We start from the raw sequence: 21,764 nt of genomic DNA on the forward strand, positions 1-21,764 counted from the left end.
GATGCATTCTAGTGTTTCTATTCATCTTTAACAACTTGAAAAACTTTGTTTCACAGGATGCCATGCTTGATTCACTGCACAATAAATTAAAAAAAGAAAGGAAGCTACTTGTGTCTAACAAGGAAATGGCACAAATAACAGAAAAATGGACTGGAACAGAGACAGCTGAGGTTAATCCAAGCACCATGGTAAAAAAATCTGTTTTAGCTGAAAACTAGTCTGTGCCGAATGAACGTTGGGACCTTTACGCTGATACATTTAAAGGTCCAATGTGTGTATTTTTCAACAATGTTATGCAATTTACTTGAATCTGTAGAACTTGTTTGATTTATAGATTGATACAGGAGAAGATGACTCTCAAAGAACATTTGAGAGTCATGAGAGAGGAAACGGAGAAGGTCCGTCCAGACCTAGAGCTCCTCAAGAAAGGTTGACACGAATCAAATTGTACCGCAGAAACTTTGTGTCCAACCACAGCACATAAGAGACGCTCTCTGAGTTCCCATGTCTCAGACTGACTATCCAAAATAGTAAGTACAATAATGTGTCAATTGTCTCCTTATTTAATTGCATGAGTTATGACTATATTTTATACATGTTTCTTCTACTTTGCCTTCTAAAGCTCGCTTGGGATCTGAGAGATATCACATTGATGTGGACAAACAAATCCTCAATAAGCTCGCTGCGATGGCAGAAAAAAGGTAATTGCCAGAATCTAATTTGGTTAGATTTTCAAGTAACAAAAACGGACTGATGGCAGTAGCACCCTGAATCACTCACTCACTCACTACTTGACTGACATTTGTTCTCGTGATTTTAAAGGATTATGAAAATAACATTATTATACTAACTTATTGTATATTTTTTTATTAAGGCCTCCAATCGGAAGCAGCAATTCTGCTCTTGCCTGTACTATTCAAGGAGAAACCAGAGTTTCCGTTTGAAGTTGAGGTGAGCCATGAACCGTTCACTAGTGGGAGAAGCACTATGTAATTGAACCACATTTTATTATTATCATATGGTTGTTTCTGTTTTTGACACAGTGGCTCTGCAGGAGACTATAGCCAGAGGGTGTGTGTTTGTCTGATGGTTAATGGTATTCCCTCTCCCCAGGGCCTAGCTCAGACCAGCACTGAAATGTCGACACCAAAGATGATGCTGAAAGGCTGCAGGGAGGGTCAATTGAAGGATGCAGGCAAACTTCCTGTCACAGTAAAAAGAGTGTACAACTCCATCTACGGGTAGCATGTACATAGGAGTCAGTGTTCTCTCTCTATGTCTGGATGGCCACTTGAGAGTCAGCTAAAAAGCAAGGACTTTGCCCCTGGACTGGGCCTCTTCTAATTCTGGAGTGTACATTTTGTTTTAGAAATCCTGAAAGACTGTCAAAGTGTCAAAAACAGTCAAGTGTGTTGTTGACCATTATAATGTTGTTTCACAGAGAAGAACTTTAAAGGGATCGTTCAGATTTTTTTAAACTTTAGCTGTATGAAATACTTGCCATTAATATAGTGGTTGCAACTGTATTCATTGATTGCCCGATTGAGTCCCGTGGTGGGAGTTCTGCTCTGTTTTTGTGAAATATTAAGTTCCGGTCATTTTGTGGGGGGGCACTGGGGCCACGCATTAAAAGTAAATTAATCCACAACATAATTTCTATTGTTCTAAAATATTAGTGCAAAATTGTTTACCCCTCTATCACACGGAACTATGTTTTTTGTGTCCGTATCACTACGCCCAAAAGATAGTTCCATGTGATAGAGGGGTCAAAGTCAAACTAATATTTTAAAAAGGTCAACAATAAAAATTGTTAGTTTTGTGGATTAATTTACTTTTACTGCATGGCTCCAGTGCCCCCCCACAAAATGACCGGAACTACTTAATATTGACAAAAACCAGAGCAGAACTCCCACCACGGGACTCAATCGGGCAATCAATTAATACAGTTGCAACCACTATATTAATGGCAAGTATTGCATACAGCTTAAATAAAAAAAAAACAGAATTTCAAGGACCCCCAGTTTGACATGCATATTTGTTAGCGCCCTCGGTTTATGAATGAAATGGAACTTGAATGGCTCAACGGGTGTTGTTTATTCTTCAGGTACAGTTGAAGGTTGTTGAACACCGTGAAAACTATAAAACAGAATAAATACTTTAAGAGTCATATAGAACATTTCATAGCTTTCAATAAAATCAGTGCATTTGGGTTAATCACTTTTGTACAAGTCAACAATAAAATACTTAATTTATAGTTGATCCTAATCAGTGATTCAATAAACAACCAAGCGGAACATGACGCAAAGGCACCACAAACAAAGAAAATAAACCAAACAAAATGCAACTAAACCCAACGTAAATCATGAAAGAAAACCAAACAAACAAATCAAAAGTAAGTCCGTACCTCACTCCGCTAACTGAGGGGCTAAGGCTAGGACGCCACCTTACTTCAAGCCATTACCACACGATCTCGGCATAAACATGCTTTGCACGTCTGACAGGCAACGACAGGCACTGTAAACAGTAAGGAAAGGTTTGCTTAAACGTCGACCAACGTTACACATCGTTTAGCAGGTTTAACGTTGCACAATTAGTATGAATGTGAACGCTGCAAACAAACATACCGTCTGGCGTACGCTGTGCTCTCCCCTGTCAACGTGTCGCTGTCACTGTCACTGTGCGCGAATGAATGTGTGGTGCGTGAGGCGAGCGGTTTTAGGCGCGTGCCCGTATGGTGACAGGTGACAGGGCACTTCAAAATAAAGGTAAACCAACCATACAAGTGTCAAACGTAAATATATACCAAAGCAATGTAAATAAACGAATCAGCTTCAAACAAAATAATTTAAGTTAAACCAACAAGTGTCCCCGACACTTACAATATTAGTCTACAGTCCTATTTAATGACATTTCTATCTCTCTGAAACTGAAATAAATTAGCCTACTGTTCGATTGTGTTTGCTTTCATTTCTTTCAGAATTTCTTTTCAGAATTCTATTGGATTATAGTCTAGGAATCCTATAGGAATTCAGCAGAGGAATCCAGTAGGATTCCAGTACAAGAATCAAATGGGATCCTATTGGATTTCTTATTGGATAATAATCCAATAGAAGTAAATCCTATGAGAAAAAAATCCTATAAGATTTTAGAACAAATCCTTTTGGATCATTTCTTATAGGATAATAATCCCATAGAAAAAGTCCTATTGGAAATCCAATTAAAAAATCCTATAAGAATTTGGAACAAATCCTATTGGATAATTTCTTATAGGATAATAATCCTGCATAGAAAAAGTCCTATTGGATTTTCTTATAGGATTATAATCCTATAAGAAAATATCCAATAGGATTTGTTCCAAATTCTTATAGGATTTTTTCTATCGGAATCCTATTGGACTTTTTGACTAGGGCTTGTTGTTCATTATTGTTGGGATTGTTTGTTGTTGTTTCTGTGTGCGCAATGTTGACGTTTGTTTTGTTGTATGTACGCTTTAAAGCATACATACAACAAAACAAACGTCAACAATACAATTCCTAGATAAACAACAATAAACGAACAACAACAGCAAAACAAAAAACAAAAGAAAAACTGCAACAAAACAACATTTCACATAACATGGACATAACGTAGACATAACTCATGGATCATTGCATCATGGATCTGCTACAGTGATGATTATAGTGAAAACATGAACAGGTAGTCTCAAGATGGACAGCACAGTTTTAAACTAGAGCTGGGACTCGATTAAAAAAATAATCTAATTAATCAGAGGCTTTGTAGTTAATTAATCTAGATTAATCGCATTTTAATCACATATCAATATTCAACCTGAGAACAGCGAGAAACCTTTTTTTATTTTTATGTTTTTTGGTATCCCAGTGAATCAATGAATAGTGACTACAGGATACCACTCATTTTCAACATTTTACTGTCATTAATATACCTGTTGTGGAAATAATAATAAAAAGTCACCCCATTCTGTGTTGCCTAGAACTGGAGGTCTGGAAAGTACATCTCAGTGACATCACAAAGCTGTAGGCCTATTTAATATTGTTACTGTTTTTTGTCAGACCTCCAGTTCTAGGCAACACAAAATGGGGTGACTTTTTATTATTTCCAGTTTTCAGTACTATAGAAAAGCGCCCAGTGAGAAACGTTCCGCGGTGGAAAAAAAGGTGCGATTAATTTATCTGTAGTTAATTAATCTAAATTAATCGCAATTTAGTCCCGGCCCTATTTTAAACAAATGAAAAGATGTTATTGAACGAATATGGACAGGTAGATAGATTGTGTTCCAGTCACAAGGAGCTTTGAACATAAATGTTTTTTTTGCCAACTGATGATGTGGGTATATTGAAGTAAACCTGTGAGCAGTGTCTAAGTTGACGTGTAGAAGTGTATGGTGTCATAATAAGCTGTTTCAGATACTGTGGATAATTGAAATGAATACATTTAAAGATGAAATGCAGCCAGTCAGTGCTGCTGTCTTCTTGAGGCAATGTAGAAGATATTTATCATGCCAATAAAGCCTTTTGAAATTGAAATTGAGAGAGAGAGAGAGAGAGAGAGAGAGAGGGAGGGAGATGGGGGAGAGAGAGAGGGGGAGGAGGGAGGGAGAGAGAGAGGGGGAGGGAGGGGAGGGAGAGTGGGGAGAGAGAGAGAGAGAGAGAGAGAGAGGAGTGGAGTTGGACATCAATGCTTTGATTGTTCTTAATATTTCTCAAACGAGCCTTCACTTTCCTGCAGGTAATTCTCTGGGGGGGGGGGGGGTGGGGGGGGGGTTTGGAACCAAACACATACATAATATTCAACGTTTCTTTACCTATAACTGGCAGGTTAAGAAGTGCTCTGGAAATATCCTCTTTAATGAAACTGCGGGTGCTCATAGCTACCCCCATCTAATAAACACCTGGCTACTTGGCTTTGTGTTGGTGCATCTATCCAAATGGTAGCTGTCTGCAGTAATACTGTACTATTGTCAGAGTTGCTTGCTACAGTACAGTACTAAGTGCATCTGCAACACTGTGGTTGTTTTAGAAATCACACCCGTGTGAAGTGAGCGGCGCTATAATAACTCATGTTGATTAGGTCACTGGTTCCCAAACCTTGTCATGCCAAGAACCCCCAAATAGACACTAATTATCCCACGGACCCCCATTTGGAAAAAGATATGCCAGGGACCCCCATTTGAAAAAGATATGCCAGGGACCCCCATTTGAAAAAGATATGCCAGGGACCCCCATTTGAAAAATATATGCCAGGGACCCCCATTTGAAAAATATATGCCAGGGACCCCCAAGAGAAGATTTTGATGTATCTAGCAGTGATTCTCAATCCGTTTAATTTCAAGGACCCCCAGTTTCACATGCGTTTAGGCTACGGACCCCCCATTTAATGGCATTTCTATCTCTGGGACCCCCAATTTATATTGTAAAATCAATGTTAATCTAACTCTGATAGTGTACAAATAGAACCAGTCCATTTGGTTCCATTTGTACACTCTCAGTTACAGACCCATAAGAGTCCATTTGGTTCCAAACTATCATTTAGCTGGGGACCCCCTGGAACTCCCTCAAGGACCCCTGGGGGTCCCCGGACCGCACTTACACAACCACCTTTAAAAAACCCCAATATATAAATAAGAACGTTACACTGCTTTAAAATACATGTCGATTTGTATTTCCATATTATGTATCTTTTTTAAAATGTAATGTGGTCATTGTCCCCCACCTAGTGGTCTCATTGTAAAACTACAGTTTAAACTACAGCCTTAATCTGCCTCATCAGAACTGGCCTGTCCTCTCTCTCTCTCTCCCCTTAATGTCAACGAAGTCCACACCCACAACACCAGAGGGAGTTCAACAAACCATGTGCAACCCAGATTAGGCACAAACAAGGGACTAATTCTGCTCCTATATGCCACCAAAATGTGGAACGCTCTAAAGACATGCAAATCCCTTGACTGACTCCTTCCTCCTACTGCTCTCAAAGGGCACTTACGGACGGCTGCAATTCGAAACTGGCCCCCGTAAAATATGAATCCCACCCTCCCACCCCTTTCACCTGGGGGGGGCGACTGTGGCTCAGGAGGTAGAGCAGGTCGTCCAATGATCCGTGGGTCCGCGGTTCGAATCCCGGCTCCTCCTCCTCCTCCTGTCTACATGTGGAAGTGTCCTCGGGCAAAGACACTGAACCCCACATTGCTCCCGATGTGCTGGTTGGTTACCTTGCATGGCTTCTGCTATATAAATGCACCATTTATTTTACCCTCTCACTGTATATGTTTCTTTTCCCTTTTTTTACCTCCTCTATGATTATTTCCTGTTCTGACTATAATAGACGTGTATATTCGTATACGTCTCTAAATGTTTTGATGAATTGAACAATTAAGGTGGACCCTCTTGTAAACAAGTGTAGTGCTTTATGGTGTCGTACTTGAAATGTACTGTAATTCTGCAAACTGTCAATCAATCAATGTGTCTTTCTCCTCAACAGTGTCTGCCACATTGACATGATGCCGCTTTATGTCCATAAAATGTTTATAATAGTGGGAACAGATATAGTATAACCACATGCTCCTGACAACATCCCCTCATGTGTTTCAGAACAGATATAGTATGACCACATGCTTCTGACAACATCCCCTCATGTGTTTCCAGGAGTCTAAATGTGTTTTTAAATAAACATCATGCATCATGACTAATGCAGTACTCCATTAATTCAAACACGTCTAAATGTGTTTTTAAATAAACATTATGCATCATGACTAATGCAGTACTCCATTAACTCAAACACGTCTAAATGTGTTTTTAAATAAACATCATGCATCATGACTAATGCAGTACTCCATTAATTCAAACGCGTCTAAATGTGTTTTTAAATAAACATCATGCATCATGACTAATGCAGTACTCCATTAACTCAAACACGTCTAAATGTGTTTTTAAATAAACATCATGCATCATGACTAATGCAGTACTCCATTAACTCAAACACGTCTAAATGTGTTTTTAAATAAACATCATGCATCATGACTAATGCTGTGCTCCATTAACTCAAACGCGTCTAAATGTGTTTTTAAATAAACATTATGCATCATGACTAATGCAGTACTCCATTAACTCAAACGCGTCAATGCAAATTATTACAAAATGTTCAAATTACATTTATTGGCCTGAGAAAACATTTACATTTACATTTGGATATCCAATGAATCCGTTTCTATGACACTCCATGCAGGAAGGCACAACGTTATTAGTAGTGGCCTGTAGTCTTTAGGGTGGTTGTGTTCCCTATCACAGCAGATCACAAATCATGCTGCTGTGTTTGCACATTGATAACCCATTAAGGATCAATTTGATCATCAGATCAAAGGCATAAAGAGTGAAGCTAATATACACAATATCAGGATTATAAATAATAAAAGATAAAGAAAGCAAAAAGTCAGTTAAATAAATGGTTTGACATCAAAGAGGGTTATCTAATAGTCCAATAAACAGGCTGTAACCTTAAAATCATGGATTCACAAGATCTGGCATTTATTGATTGCCCATATTTATCCCAAATTGAATGGTCATGTGACAATATGCATATGAACAGCAAAGACACATAATTATGGAGGCAAATACGACCCGTTTACATCACCAATCAGATTCGATCATATCAGTCCGCTGTAGAGTTTTAAATGTTGGCCCGAGCCCGGACCGACCCAACGGGTCGGTCCGGGCTCGGGCCGGTCAGACTCCAATTATTATGTATTTGTCAGGCTTTGGGTCGGGCCGGGCTAGTCATTTTATATATGATATTATTCATATTATTATTATATATATTTTGCGCCACTGTGTTGTCTCGCTGCTGCGCTGCGCCGCACAGACAGCAGCTTGTGTGTAACATGTGCGTTGGGTCTATGAATCTATTGAGGGTGGGGCCAGGGTCCTGTTGGTTGGGGTCTGACACCAGGTGTTTGTTTGGGACCTCCTTGGACTCCCTTTCCTTTCTCCAGGCTGGTTGGACGGTGAAGTCAGCTGGTGGGGGGTTGTTCTAGATGGAAGTGGAGCAGTGTGTGTGTGTGTGTGTGTGTGTGTGTGTGTGTGGGGGGGGTGTAGATGTCTGCATGGTAGCTAGACCATGTGTTCCTCCACCTCACAGCTGTCTGTGATACCGTCTGGTACAAAGACCTCACAGTGAAACTCACAAAGACCTCCTAGTGAAACACAGGACGCTCCCTGCTGGACAACGGCAGTAGTTCAAGCTCTGCTGACCAACCCGGAGGTCCAGAGTTCACCTCGGACAGAACACGAGCGCACGGAGAACACAGAGAAATGGAGTCCCGCAGGGCTCAGTTCTAGAGCTCCGACCCTGTTCAACCTCTACACAAAACGACCCGCCATCCACTGAAAACTGCAACATTCCTCTATGCAGACGACGTCTGTCTGGCATTCCAAACCACCAGACCGTGACCCACCGGAACAGGTGCTCACCGAAGACCTTTACAAAACTGGACCAGTTCTGCAACACCTGACGCCTAAAACCAAGCCCAACTAAACCAGTTTCCAGCGTATTCCATCTCCACAACGCTAAAGCTGCCAGAGAACTGAACATCATCTGAGTGGACTCTAGATAAAGCTGCCAGAGAACTGAACATCATCTGAGTGGACTCAAGATAAAGCTGCCTCTAATCCAACCCACCTCGGTGGGACCCTCGACAGAACCCTGTCCTTCTGGAACACCTAAGAGGGAACGGCAGCGAAGGTGAAGTCCAGAAACAATCTGCTCTGCTGCAGCCTCCACTCTGAGCTCTGCTGCAGCCTCCACTCTGCTGCAGCCTCCACTCTGAGCTCTGCTGCAGCCTCCACTCTGCTGCAGCCTCCACTCTGAGCTCTGCTGCAGCCTCCACTCTGCTGCAGCCTCCACTCTGAGCTCTGCTGCAGCCTCCACTCTGAGCTCTGCTGCAGCCTCCACTCTGAGCTCTGCTGCAGCCTCCACTCTGAGCTCTGCTGCAGCCTCCACTCTGAGCTCTGCTGCAGCCTCCACTCTGCTGCAGCCTCCACTCTGAGCTCTGCTGCAGCCTCCACACTGAGCTCTGCTGCTGCCTCCACTCTGCTGCAGCCTCCACACTGAGCTCTGCTGCAGCCTCCACCCTGCTGCAGCCTCCACTCTGAGCTCTGCTGCAGCCTCCACACTGAGCTCTGCTGCAGCCTCCACTGTGCTGCAGCCTCCACACTGAGCTCTGCTGCAGCCTCCACTGTGATGCAGCCTCCACTCTGCTGCGCCTCCACACTGAGCTCTGCTGCAGCCTCCACACTGAGCTTGGCAGCCTCCACTCTGCTGCAGCCTCCACACTGAGCTTGGCAGCCTCCACTCTGCTGCAGCCTACACACTGAGCTCTGCTGCAGCCTCCACTCTGCTGCAGCCTCCACACTGAGACCCAGCACTTACTCAGAGGATGCTTCAGAAGGTCAAAGACTCTCCCTGTCTACCAGGTCAAAGGTCAAAGACTCTCCCCGTCTACCAGGTCAAAGGTCAAAGACTTTTCTGAAATATACATTTACAAAAACAAATAACGTATTTTAACCCATTTAGATCTGACGTCGAAATTCAAATTCAAAAACGATTTTTCAAAAATAGCAGACCTACAAGCTCGTAGCGCGCCACTCGGTGGTGCGCTACGAGCTTGTAGATCTGCTATTTTTCAATAGCTAAAGTATAACATAATGCTTATAGTTAAAACACCAAAAGGGTTCCTGTTCAGAATGGGTTAAATATGCATGGCGACGCATTGTGAACTTGTAGATCTGCTGTTTTCAAATAGCCAGTGTGTATAAAGGGTTAACGTGTTTAAACTGGTTATTTTTATTTATTTATTATTTTACAGCAAATTTAGATTTTATTTCAGTCATTTTAGTCTTTTGAATGAAGCTTTATTTAGTTTTAGTCATATTCTAGTGATCTGAAATGTTTTAGTGTTAGTCTAGTTATAGTCAACTAATGATAATGATTTTAGTCGACTAAAATGTATTTCGTTGGGCCTTGGTGGCGTAATGGTTGATTTGCTGAATATAGCCGATCTGCACTGCACTTGTAGATCTGCTATTTTCAGCATGCAACCAAGCATAGAATGACTTGTCTTTTCATTCTTCTCCACCCTAACATTTTAGTCTAGGTTTTATTTGTTGACAATTGTCAGTATATTTAGTCTTAGTTTTAGTCATCATGTTAGTCTTCCTCAGTGAAAAGAAAGTAGTTTTAGTCGACTAAATCAACACTAACTGGTTCTCAAGGTGTGGTCCAGGGTCCCCCGGGGGTCCTTGAGGGGGTTCCAGGGGGTCCTAGAAGCTAAATGATCAAATATTAACCATATATTACTTTGATATTTGAAAATAGCAGATCTACAAGCTCACAATGCATTATTGTACAGTTTGTAACATTTTTAACGACACAAATCTGATCTAACGGGGGTCCGGGGTCAAAGATCAAATGCTTGGGGGGGGGGGGGGGGGGTGTTGACATGACAACGTCCAGGAGCTGTAATGGTGATGTCACTGCTCTGATTATTACATCATCACAACGATGTCACTGACTGTGCTGCTTATTACATCATCACGATGATGTCACCGTGATGTCACGGCGAGTCACTCATGCCCAAATATGGAGTCCATGATGTAACACTAGGCCGGTGGCCGGTACCCTGTGGCAACGGTGGTAACCATGACAACCTGCACTCACTCAAACATGTTGAGTAACCATGGCGACCTGATGATGTCACCCTCCCATAGAGACTCTATCTCTGCTCACACAGACGCACTGAGGAGGAGGAGTACAACCAGAACCCAGCATAGAGAGGTCCAGTGGACCTGGTCTGGAAGGTGTACAGGTGTCTCAGTGAGTCAGAGCACCCTGTGTAGAAGGACAGAGTCCCAGCGGGACGGTCCACATACACTGATACTCTGTTGGAGCCTTTAGAGGCTCTGACAGAGAGGTCAGTCTTCTGTCCGTTGTGTCTGACATAGTAACTGGAACCAAGAACACCATCACAGTGCAGACTCCAGGACTTATCATTCCCTCCAAACAAACAGTCATCACCACCTCCTTTCCTGCTGATTGTTCCGTCAGCCACTGCTATATAAACCCTTCCACTGCACTCTACCTCCCAGGAACAGCGTCCAGTCACACTCTGTGAACTCAGAACCTGTGTCCAGTCATCAAACCTGTCTGGGTGATCAGGAGGACGCTGACCCCCTGACCTCTGTGTGACCTTCCTGTTGTCCTCAGACAGAGAGAGGTCACAGCGTGCTGTGTTTGAGTCCAGTGTGAGACGCTGGAAATCTGATGAGAAAACAACACAGTAAACATTATATACATCATTCACTGACATGCACGCATGCACATGCACACACACACACACACACACACACACACACACACACACACTGATCTACAAAGTCACTGCAGTATTAATTTTTGGCAACAGATTTAGTCCTATATTAGTCATTTGTACATTATTTAGTCTTAGTCTAGTCTTAGTCGACTAAATTAAGACTCGATACAATTAAAATGTAATAAAGAAGATCGTCACTGTCAGAGTCCAACCACCAGGGGGCAGAATGTCTCTGCATCCCTGGGCAGAGACATTCTACAGTGTGATTTTATTTGAACTGGGGACCCCAAAAATAATCATATTTGAACTGGAGACCCCACAAAATAATCATATTTGAACTGAGGACCCCCAAAATAATCATATTTGAACTGAGGACCCCCCAAAATAATCATATACGTCCAGTTTGAACTGAGGACCCCCCCAAAATAATCAACATTGACAAGCACTTGGAATTGTAGGCATTCCATTTAGTTTGAGGCATTGTGAGCTTGTAGATCTGCTATTTTCACAATACTTTCCACTTTCTTACAGTATTTGACATTTTTGGCCAATTTGGCCATCTGGGGACCCCCCACAATCATCTGGGGACACCCCCCCCCCCCCCCCCCCCCAATCACTTGGGGGGGGGGGTCTGTCTCTGTGTGTCTGTCTCTCTGTGTACCTGTCTGTCTCTCTGTGTTACTGTCTGTCTCTATGTGTCTGTCTCTCTGTGCACCTGTCTGTCTCTCTGTGTTACTGTGTACCTGTCTGTCTCTCTGTGTACCTGTCTGTCTCTATGTGTCTGTCTCTCTGTGCACCTGTCTGTCTCTCTGTGTTACTGTGTACCTGTCTGTCTCTCTGTGTTACTGTGTACCTGTCTGTCTCTCTGTGTTACTGTGTACCTGTCTGTCTCTCTGTGTACCTGTCTCTCTCTCTCTGTACCTGTCTTTCTCTCTGTGTACCTGTCTGTCTCTCTGTGTACCTGTCTGTCTCTATGTGTACCTGTCTGTCTCTAACTATTTTTCCCCCAAAATAATCAAAGTACAGCATAGAGCACAGTACACTACAATACAGTACAGAGCACAGTACACTACAATACAGTACAGAGCACAGTACACTACAATACAGAGTTTTCAGGACAGCATCAACAAAGTATACAGTATATAAAATGTTAATGTAGACACAGATACTCACGTTTTGTAATGAGTTGACTCAGTTGAGGATTAGTAAGCCAATCTTCTCCTCCATGTTTCACTCTGTAGGAAGTAGAACAACAATGCATCAATGTCTGACTGTCTAACACAACGTCTCCACTAGCTGACACTACAGTGTTTCACTCTGTAGGAAGTAGAACAACAATGCATCAATGTCTAACTGTCTAACACAACGTCTCCACTAGCTGACACTACAGTGTTTCACTCTGTAGGAAGTAGAACAACAATGCATCAATGTCTAACTGTCTAACACAACGTCTCCACTAGCTGACACTACAGTGTTTCACTCTGTAGGAAGTAGAACAACAATGCATCAATGTCTAACTGTCTAACACAACGTCTGCACTAGCTGACACTACAGTGTTTCTCCTGTCATTATCTTGGCCCTGCAGCTCATCCAGACATACTCACTGCTGCCCAGTTTGGATCTCATCACCTCCTCAGACTCCACCTTAACCCCTATAGCACTCCACTGTCCTTTTATACCTTCGTGATGCACATATATTGTTGTTTAGACAGAGGTAGCGGAGGTGTTTTAAGGATTTAGACTGTGGCATAAAATAGCTAATTTAATGGGGGAACGCCTCTTACACAATGCTAAATCCCCAAATTACGGAGAAAATGCCCCTGATGCAAGATAGGGCCCTTTGTGTCAGAGATACACTGTTAAGGGAAACACTGCACTGTCCAACATGGAGCCCAAGTCTACTCACTGTCCAACATGGACACAGCCCAAGTCTACTCACTGTCCAACATGGACACAGCCCAAGTCTACTCACTGTCCAACATGGACACAGCCCAAGTCTACTCACTGTCCAACATGGACACAGCCCAAGTCTACTCACTGTCCAACATGGACACAGCCCAAGTAAACTCACTGTCCAACATGGACACAGCCCAAGTCTACTCACTGTCCAACATGGACACAGCCCAAGTCTACTCACTTGCAGTTCTCCAGAACTGAATCATTCACCACGTTGAGGCTCAGGTCCAACTCTCTTAGGGTGGGATTAGAGTTTACAGCTGAGGCCAGAGCTTCACAGCATCTCTCTGACAGGCCGCAGTGAGCCAGTCTGAAACACCAGATTAAAACATACATAAATAAATGAATGAATGAATTAATAAATGTTTCATTCGCCGTTTTTTTATAATTATAAAAGAGCGGATTTGTCGTGGACCTGGTGACGAGGCCGTTGCCTCCAAAGGTAATTGATCAATCCCGTCAGCCTAGGTGGTCTGATCATATTAATCTATAGCCCTTAAAGTGTTAATATAATATTATTAAGAAACTTGATAACTGTGGTGTAGCTACAACGGGTCGCAAGACAAAAATAGCAGATCTACAAACTCCTCAACGCGTTGTGAGAAACGCTGTTATATGATGAAGTAGCCGATACATTCGCCTTAAAGAGATTTTACACTTTGAAACATGTTTGGGGTAATTTTAACGTCTACTCAGGCACATAGGCTTGGGTTACCATGATATCAAGCTTATTAATACATTCTCACCACAGCATTCATATTATATTAACATAATACAGTACACAATAAAACAGAAGTTATAATTGTCTTTGTCTCTAATGTGTCAACAAAATGAAACCATACTTTTGAACCTGGCTTTATCCGATCTTCAGATTTATCGTCCCGGAATGTATGCAAATTAGCACATAATTTGCATATTTAAACACATCATTTCAGAAAACTTGTAATACAAAAAATCTTAGTCTTAATATAATTAATCAACTGGAGAAATTACATTGTGATAGCTATTAGTTAACTTTTTCCCCTATTCACCTACCATGTTTCACCATCAAGCTTATTAATACTTAATAATAATAAAACAGAAGTGATCATAATAAAAGTGGTAAATGTATCTTACTTTAGAACTTCCAGTCTACAGTGTGGGCTCTTCAGTGAAGCACAGAGCAGCTCCACTAGTCCTGAGTCCTGCAGGTCGTTTTTACTGAGGTCCAGTTCTCTCAAATGGGAAGGATTAGAGCTGAGAGCTGAAGACACAGCTTCAACACCTGTCTTACTGAGTTTACAGCCAACAAGTCTGTAAATGCAGATTAGATAAGAGATTATCAATACAAAATGAATGATACCTATAGTTCACCGTCATGGAAGTTAACTGGAACAAATCTAGTTATCTAGTATTTAGAGCAGCAGAGTGTGGAATAGACAACACCATGACAGCACAGAATAACAGGAAGATAACAATTTAGATATCAAAGACTATGAAGACTGAATGTTAGTTTGATTTCCCCCAATATTATGAAAAAGAAAATCATAACCTCTCAGATGTTATTTGTTTTAGCGGCAAACTAAGAACATAAGTGACGGGTTGGAACAAGCATTTAAGGCGAGACATGGCAAGTGAAATCATGATTTTTCCATTTTTAAATGTTGTGCTATTTTGCTTCCTAAACATGTTTTCTTTCAAACTATAGCAAAATAAACAGTCAAAATACAGATTTAGATGGTTTTTTTGTAGTTTATTTTAGCCAATGACAGCTCGTTTTGCTGGGTGAAAATCCACCCTCTCTATTTTCATGATTGGTTGTTGGTACAAAGGAAGTGAGCATATTTGGATCCAACCACAGTCAGCTCGAGGTCCAGACCTTTCTAATGATATATGGCATAATATGTTGTTGCCAAGATTTGGATGAGATATTTTGTCTCAAAATAGTGCCTTCAAATAAAACGTTTTGGAATTTTACAATACAAATCTTTAAAGGCCGTTTTCTCAAAATGAGTTTTCCTCATACCTGGGACAAAGAATCTCCACTTCAGTTGCACTCACATACACCTACACAGTCACATGCACACAACTTTACAGTCTTATTCAAAACTATATTCTGCAGGAATTTACAGAAGGGTTTGTTGATTTATCATTCACAGCCTGATTTACATCACATTTTATTCCTAAAACATGGCAAAAGTTTGGGTTTTTTATGCCTGTTGACACTATTTTCTGATTTGTAAAGTGATAATTAGAGATATCGAAAATCCCCTAATTGTCTTTGTCTCTAATATGTCAACAAAATGAAACCATACTTTTGAACCTGGCTTTATCCGATCTTCAGATTTATCGTCCCAGAATGTATGCAAATTAGCACATATAATGCCTAATTTGCATATTTAAACATATAATTTCAGAAAACTTGTAATACAAAGGATCTTAGTCTTAAAGTTTCATTGTGATAGCTATTAGTTAACTTTTTTTCCCTATTCGCCTACCATGTCTCACCATCAAGCTTATTTTGACCTGAGATCAGATTTTTCAAAAATAGCAGACCTACAAGCTCGTAGCGCGACACTCGGTGGCACGCTATGAGCTTGTAGATCTGCTATTTTTCAATAGCTAAAGCATAACATAATGCTAACACCAAAAAGGGTTCCCGCCCAAAATGGGTTAATACATTCTCACCACAGCATTCATATTATATTCACATAATACAGTACATAATAAAACAGAAGTGATCATAATAAAAGTGGTAAATGTATCTTACTTTAGAACTTCCAGTCCACAGTGTGGGCTCTTCAGTGAAGCACAGAGCAGCTCCACTAGTCCTGAGTCCTGCCGGTCGTTTTCACTGAGGTCCAGTTCTCTCAAATGGGAAGGATTAGAGCTGAGAGCTGAACACACAGCTTCAACACCTGTCTTACTGAGTTCACAGCCAACAAGTCTGTAAATGCAGATTAAATAAGAGATTATCAATACAAATGATACCTAGTTCACTGTCATGGAAGTTAACTAAACAGCTCCTATCTAGTTATCCAGACATAAACAGTATTGGGGTTCTCAACCTTTTGGGCCGGGCATATCTCCCCGTGCTGAAAATAGCTGATCTAGACGCTCACAACGCGTCGCGGACACAACGCGCTGTGGGCTTGTAGATCAGCCATTTTCAGCATGGAACACGTTGTACGACGAAGAATAAATCAGGCATGTGCGCTTCTGTGGAGGGAGATGTCTTTAGTTGGCCGACCGAGGCGATCATATATGGACAAATACCTCCTCGACGCAAAAATAACAAGCTATTGGAAGATATTTTTCGTGGCACATTATGTTTAATCAAACAAGAATAGGTTTCCAGTGTTTGGGTCGGGAGTCGGGATGTTCTGTGTCTGCGTGCATGACAGGATCCTCACGCAGAGATGCGAGCTGCACGCTCCAGTGAAATTGTACTGCTGAGAAAGATTAGTTAAATTGTGTCGGATAAGGACTTATCGGTGGGTTTAACGTTAGATATTAAGGCCTGTTTAGGGTGTGTCTTAGCGGGGATTTGGCCTGGAAGGCTCTATGGAAACACTCACTCTTGAACGAAGTTGAACGTGAGAAAGTGACGTTCACACACGACAGAAATGAACGTGTTCACAATGACGTTGATCAAACAGAAATACAGTATGTTCACCCAAATTATGAACGTGTTTGTGAACGATCGTTCATTGAACGTGTTCAGGGACAACACTGAAGTCAGCATGTTTTCCCAATGCAATCTTACGGAAGCAGTCCTGTGCATGCAGACAGGGTTGACATTGAAGCAGTCCTGTGCATGCAGACAGGGTTGACATTGAAGCAGTCCTGTGCATGCAGACAGGGTTGACATTGAAGCAGTCCTGTGCATGCAGACAGGGTTGACATTGAAGCAGTCCTGTGCATGCAGACAGGGTTGACATTGAAGCAGTACTGTGCATGCAGACAGGGTTGACATTGAAGCAGTCCTGTGCATGCAGACAGGGTTGACATTGAAGCAGTCCTGTGCATGCAGACAGGGTTGACATTGAAGCAGTCCTGTGCATTCAGACAGGGTTGAGATTGAAACAGTACTGTGCATGCAGACAGGGTTGAGATCGGGAAAACATGGAACCGGCTGTATAAAATGCTGCGTCATTGTAAATGGTGCATTTATGTATCACTTTTATCCAAAGCACATTTCTGTTTAAATTGAGGCGGACGGGAGGCAGACTTTCACTTCTGGTTCATTTCTGGTTTTATCTGTTGCCTAGCAACCTAGCATCATTCATACAGTACGTTGATGAAGAGCGCCATCTATACTAATCCACTGAAAAGACCATAGGACACAATACTGCGTGCTTGGCAGTCAAGCCATGGATTTGATGCGACGTAACATGACGTGATTGGCAGTCAAGTCAATGTGTTAACTACTAACCGAGCCTTTCTGCAGTTCCTCACAGCTGGGACCAGTCTCCTTCGCCCCTCCTTTGATGCGTTGTATTTGTCCAGGTCCAACTCTTCCAGAACCTCCTCTGACATCTGCAGCATGACGGCCAGAGCTGAACACTGGGTCTCAGACAGTTTCTCTGTTCTGTTCTCTGACTTCAGGAACTGTTGGATCTCCTGATGTAATGAGTGGTCGTTCATCTCCATCAGACAGTGGAAGATGTTGATACATCTGTCAGGAGAGGTGTCACGATCAGTTAACATCTTCTTCAGGTTCTGGATGGCTTTCTGGATCTCCTCGGGACTGTTCCCTATGTGACCCAGCAGGTCTCCTAACAGACTCTGGTTGGACTGCAGTGAGAGGCCATGAAGGAAGCGGACTAAGAGGTCCAGGTGGCCATTTTTACTCTCCAGGGATTTTTTGATAGCAGCTTTCAGGAAGTCTGAGAGGGAGCTGTAATGGTTGTATTCATCTCCCAGGAATGTCTTCAGGACCTTCCTGTTCTTCTGTGTGAAACAGTGGAACAGGTAGACGGCAGCCAGAAACTCCTGGATGACCAGATGAACAAAGCTGTAGACCGTTTTCTGGAACAGCACACTCTCTGTTTTGAAGATCTGTGTGCACACTCCTGAGTACAGCGCGGCGTCTTTCACATCAAGACCACACTCTTCCAGGTCTTCTTGGTCGAACACGATGCTACTTTTCTTCAGGTGTTGAAACGCCAGCTTGCCCAGCTTCAGAAGAAAATTCCTGTCAGTCTTAGTGAGCTGCTGTTGAGTCCCCTTTTCTTTGTCTTTCTTGTTCACATCATGAGTCCCGTCATACTTCTGCTTCTTCGTGTTTGTCTGAACCAACAGGAAGTGGCAGCACATCTCAGTCAGGGTCTTGGGCAGCTGTCCTATCGTGGTGTGTGTCCTCAACATGTCCAGCAGAACGGTAGCAATGATCCAACAGAAGAGTGGGATGTAACACATGATGTGGAGGCTCCTCCATGTCTTCAAGTGTGAGAGGACTCTGTCGGCCAGCTTCTCTTCACTGAATCTCTTCCTGAAGTACTTCTCCTTCTGGGGGTCTGTGAACCCTCGCACTTCTGTCACCATGTCAACACATGCAGGAGGGATCCGATTGGCTGCTGCGGGTCTGGTGGTTATCCAGAGGAGGGCCGAGGGGAGCAGATTCCTCGTGATGAGGTTCGTCAACAGAGCATCCACCGATGATGTCACTGTGACATCAGAGATGATTTCATTTGTGTCGAAGTGCAACGGAGACCTGCTTTCATCGAGGCCATCGAGGATGAAGCAAACTTTCCAGGCAGCGAGCTGCTCTGCTGTGACCTTCTTTAACGTTGGGTGGAAATCATGGATCAGGTTCAGAAGACTGTACTGCTTATCTCTGACCAAGTTCAGCTCCCGGAATGAAAAGGGAACCAGGAGATCTATATCTTGATTCTCCAAACCTCTTGCCCAGTCCAGAGCAAACTTGCGCGCAGAGAATGTTTTTCCGATGCCAGCGATGCCATTGGTCAGAACTGTTTGGCTGGGTTCCTCTCTGCCAGGGAGGATGATCTTAAAGACTTTACAGCAGTCGATTGCATCGTCATGGAAGGTCTTCATGTTGGAAGTTCTCTCAAGCTGTATCACCTCATGTTGGCTATTAACCCCTTCACTCTGTCCCGCTGAGATGTAGAGCTCTGAGTAGGTGCTGGTGACGGAGTCTCCAGACTCTTCCGTCATGTGGTTTTTCACTCCATCAAGACTGTCCAAACTGACCTTCAAACTGACCTTATAATCGTTCAAATCAACCTGCAGATGGACATCTGAAATGAGAAGAACATTTATGTTTAAAACATTAACGTTACATGTTTACAGTACACATTACTAATTAATTACCCCCAGATAATATGCTTTTTGATAAGAAACATTTTGCCAAAGATAACAACACAAGATCAGCTGTTTTTGTCCAGTTGTTGAGTTGACAGATGTTTAGCTTCATTATTTGCACTTAGATATAATTGATACAGACAGATCATTTGACCATTTGTGACCAGATTTGACTGAGAGCCTGCCATCGAGTAGCCTCCAGCTTTTCACCAGAGGAGAAAAACTAATATTTTTGTTTAATCCAAAATTAGTTATTAGCACAGGCAGACTCTTCACTAGAGCATGTTTGAAATAAGTGTCAGAGCTGAAATCGACATGTAAATATGAAATAAATGCTTAAACATGTAGCTATATAGGTGTAATGTTAGAGTCCACAGAATACATGTAAATATGAAATAAATGCTTAAACATGTAGCTAGGTGTAATGTTAGTGTCCACAGAAGACATGTAAATATGAAATTAATGCTTAAACATGTAGCTAGGTGTAATGTTAGAGACCACAGAAGACATGTAAATATGAAATAAATGCTTAAACATGTAGCTAGGTGTAATGTTAGTCCACAGAAGACATGCACTTATGAAATAAATGCTTAAACATGTAGCTATAGGTGTAATGTTAGAGACCACAGAAGACATGTAAATATGAAATAAATGCTTAAACGTGTAGCTAGGTGTAATGGTAGAGACCACAGGAGTGAACCTTTCAAGCCTGTTTTCTCAACTCGCTGTTTCTCTGCAAGACATTAGTCTATAAGCCATATCTCCAAAACTGGTGGGTCAAACTGAACAACCAATATGTCAACTTGAAGCTATGATTCCCTGCTTTCATGACATGGAAATTACAAAAACTCCAATGGGCCCCAGTCAAATGTGGTCACATTTAGTCTGACTATGAATTTTCAATGAGTGCAGATTCTTACTTTGTCCAGGTGTGGTTTGACTGGTTGTCTTCAGTCCAGGTGTGGTTTGACTGGGTGTCTTCAGTCCAGGGTTCTGCTCAGTCTCACCACGCCTCTCTCTGTGGACATGATTACATATTTACATCCACATTGGAGCCACCTGGTTCCTATGTAGATCCCAAAATCCATCATTGATTGATTGATTGATTAATTATTACATTTATATTTTGGGTTGGATATGTGGCTAATAATTAACCAGATAATGTCAGCTAAACGGTTTTTCTATCCCTAGGCTAGTTGTAGTGTGTTATAGTGTATATTGTATAGTGTTATAGTGTATATTGTATAGTGTTATAGTGTATATTGTATAGTGTTATAGTGTATATTGTATAGTGTTATAGTTTATATTGTATAGTGTTATAGTGTGTATATTGTAGGGGTGCAACGGTTCAGTTACACCTCGGTTCGGTTCGTACTTCGGTATGGGGGCCACGGTTTCGGTTCGGTTTCGGTACAGTAAAAAAAAAAAATCACACCTGTGTAAAGTGAGTGCAACTCTGTGTGGGGGTTTCCGGGGGGGGGGCAGGAACGCGCCCAGGGTGCCGGGCCGGTTCCGAACTGCCGCCCCGTGTCCGAAACGGTTGAGAAATGACAGAGTTACTGTGTGCCGGTCCCTCTACTGTACCCTCTACTGTACCTTACTGGCACACACGAAATCATCATATACAGTTAATATGGGCATGTGTTTGTGTGTGTGTGTGTTAGGTTGCACACAGGTGGTGAAAAACAACCATGCTGTTTTCATGCTCATACCCAGCCAGCCAGCCAGGCAGGCACCCACACACATAAGTCCAAGGGACTGGCTTGCACCACTCAAAAAGTTTATTTTTAGCATTATCTTTTATTCTTTTTTTAGCATATATTATTTTATTAGACATTTCTGCCTTTTCATTATTTAAAGGGGGAAAAAAACCTTATATTGCTATTTTAATGTGCCTCATCATTATGTTCAAGGGAAAAACAATGCACCTATGCGCTCACACGTGGTGCACTGCAGACTCGCAGCACATGCAGGGAGGATTCACAGCAGAGTGCCGTGTCGTACAGAAACATTTACAAAAGTTTACAATAAAGATCTCTGCATGAGATATTATGCTTATATTATTAGAAGAAGGGTTTCTATCTACAGTCATGGATTGGACATAGAGTATTTTGTTGGGACTTTT

General features: G+C 42.1%; 1 protein-coding gene and 2 long non-coding RNA genes across 3 annotated transcripts in view; 2 read left to right on the plus strand and 1 right to left on the minus strand.

The window, feature by feature from the left end:
- The window catches only part of LOC308332990 (uncharacterized protein), a 205,463-nt gene that overhangs the window by 158,733 nt on the left and 24,966 nt on the right, over positions 1 to 21,764 (minus strand). The window lies entirely within an intron of this gene.
- LOC308332997 overlaps positions 1 to 21,764 on the plus strand; it is a 178,711-nt gene that overhangs the window by 131,935 nt on the left and 25,012 nt on the right. The window lies entirely within an intron of this gene.
- Positions 356 to 952, plus strand: LOC308332998. Its single transcript, XR_013965775.1, has 3 exons — positions 356 to 530; positions 623 to 701; positions 875 to 952. It is a non-coding gene; the product is annotated as an uncharacterized lncRNA (long non-coding RNA).

This window comes from Protomyctophum bolini (genome assembly GCF_963924005.1).
Source record: "Protomyctophum bolini genome assembly, chromosome: 18".
In the NCBI taxonomy this organism is placed as follows: domain Eukaryota; kingdom Metazoa; phylum Chordata; class Actinopteri; order Myctophiformes; family Myctophidae; genus Protomyctophum; species Protomyctophum bolini.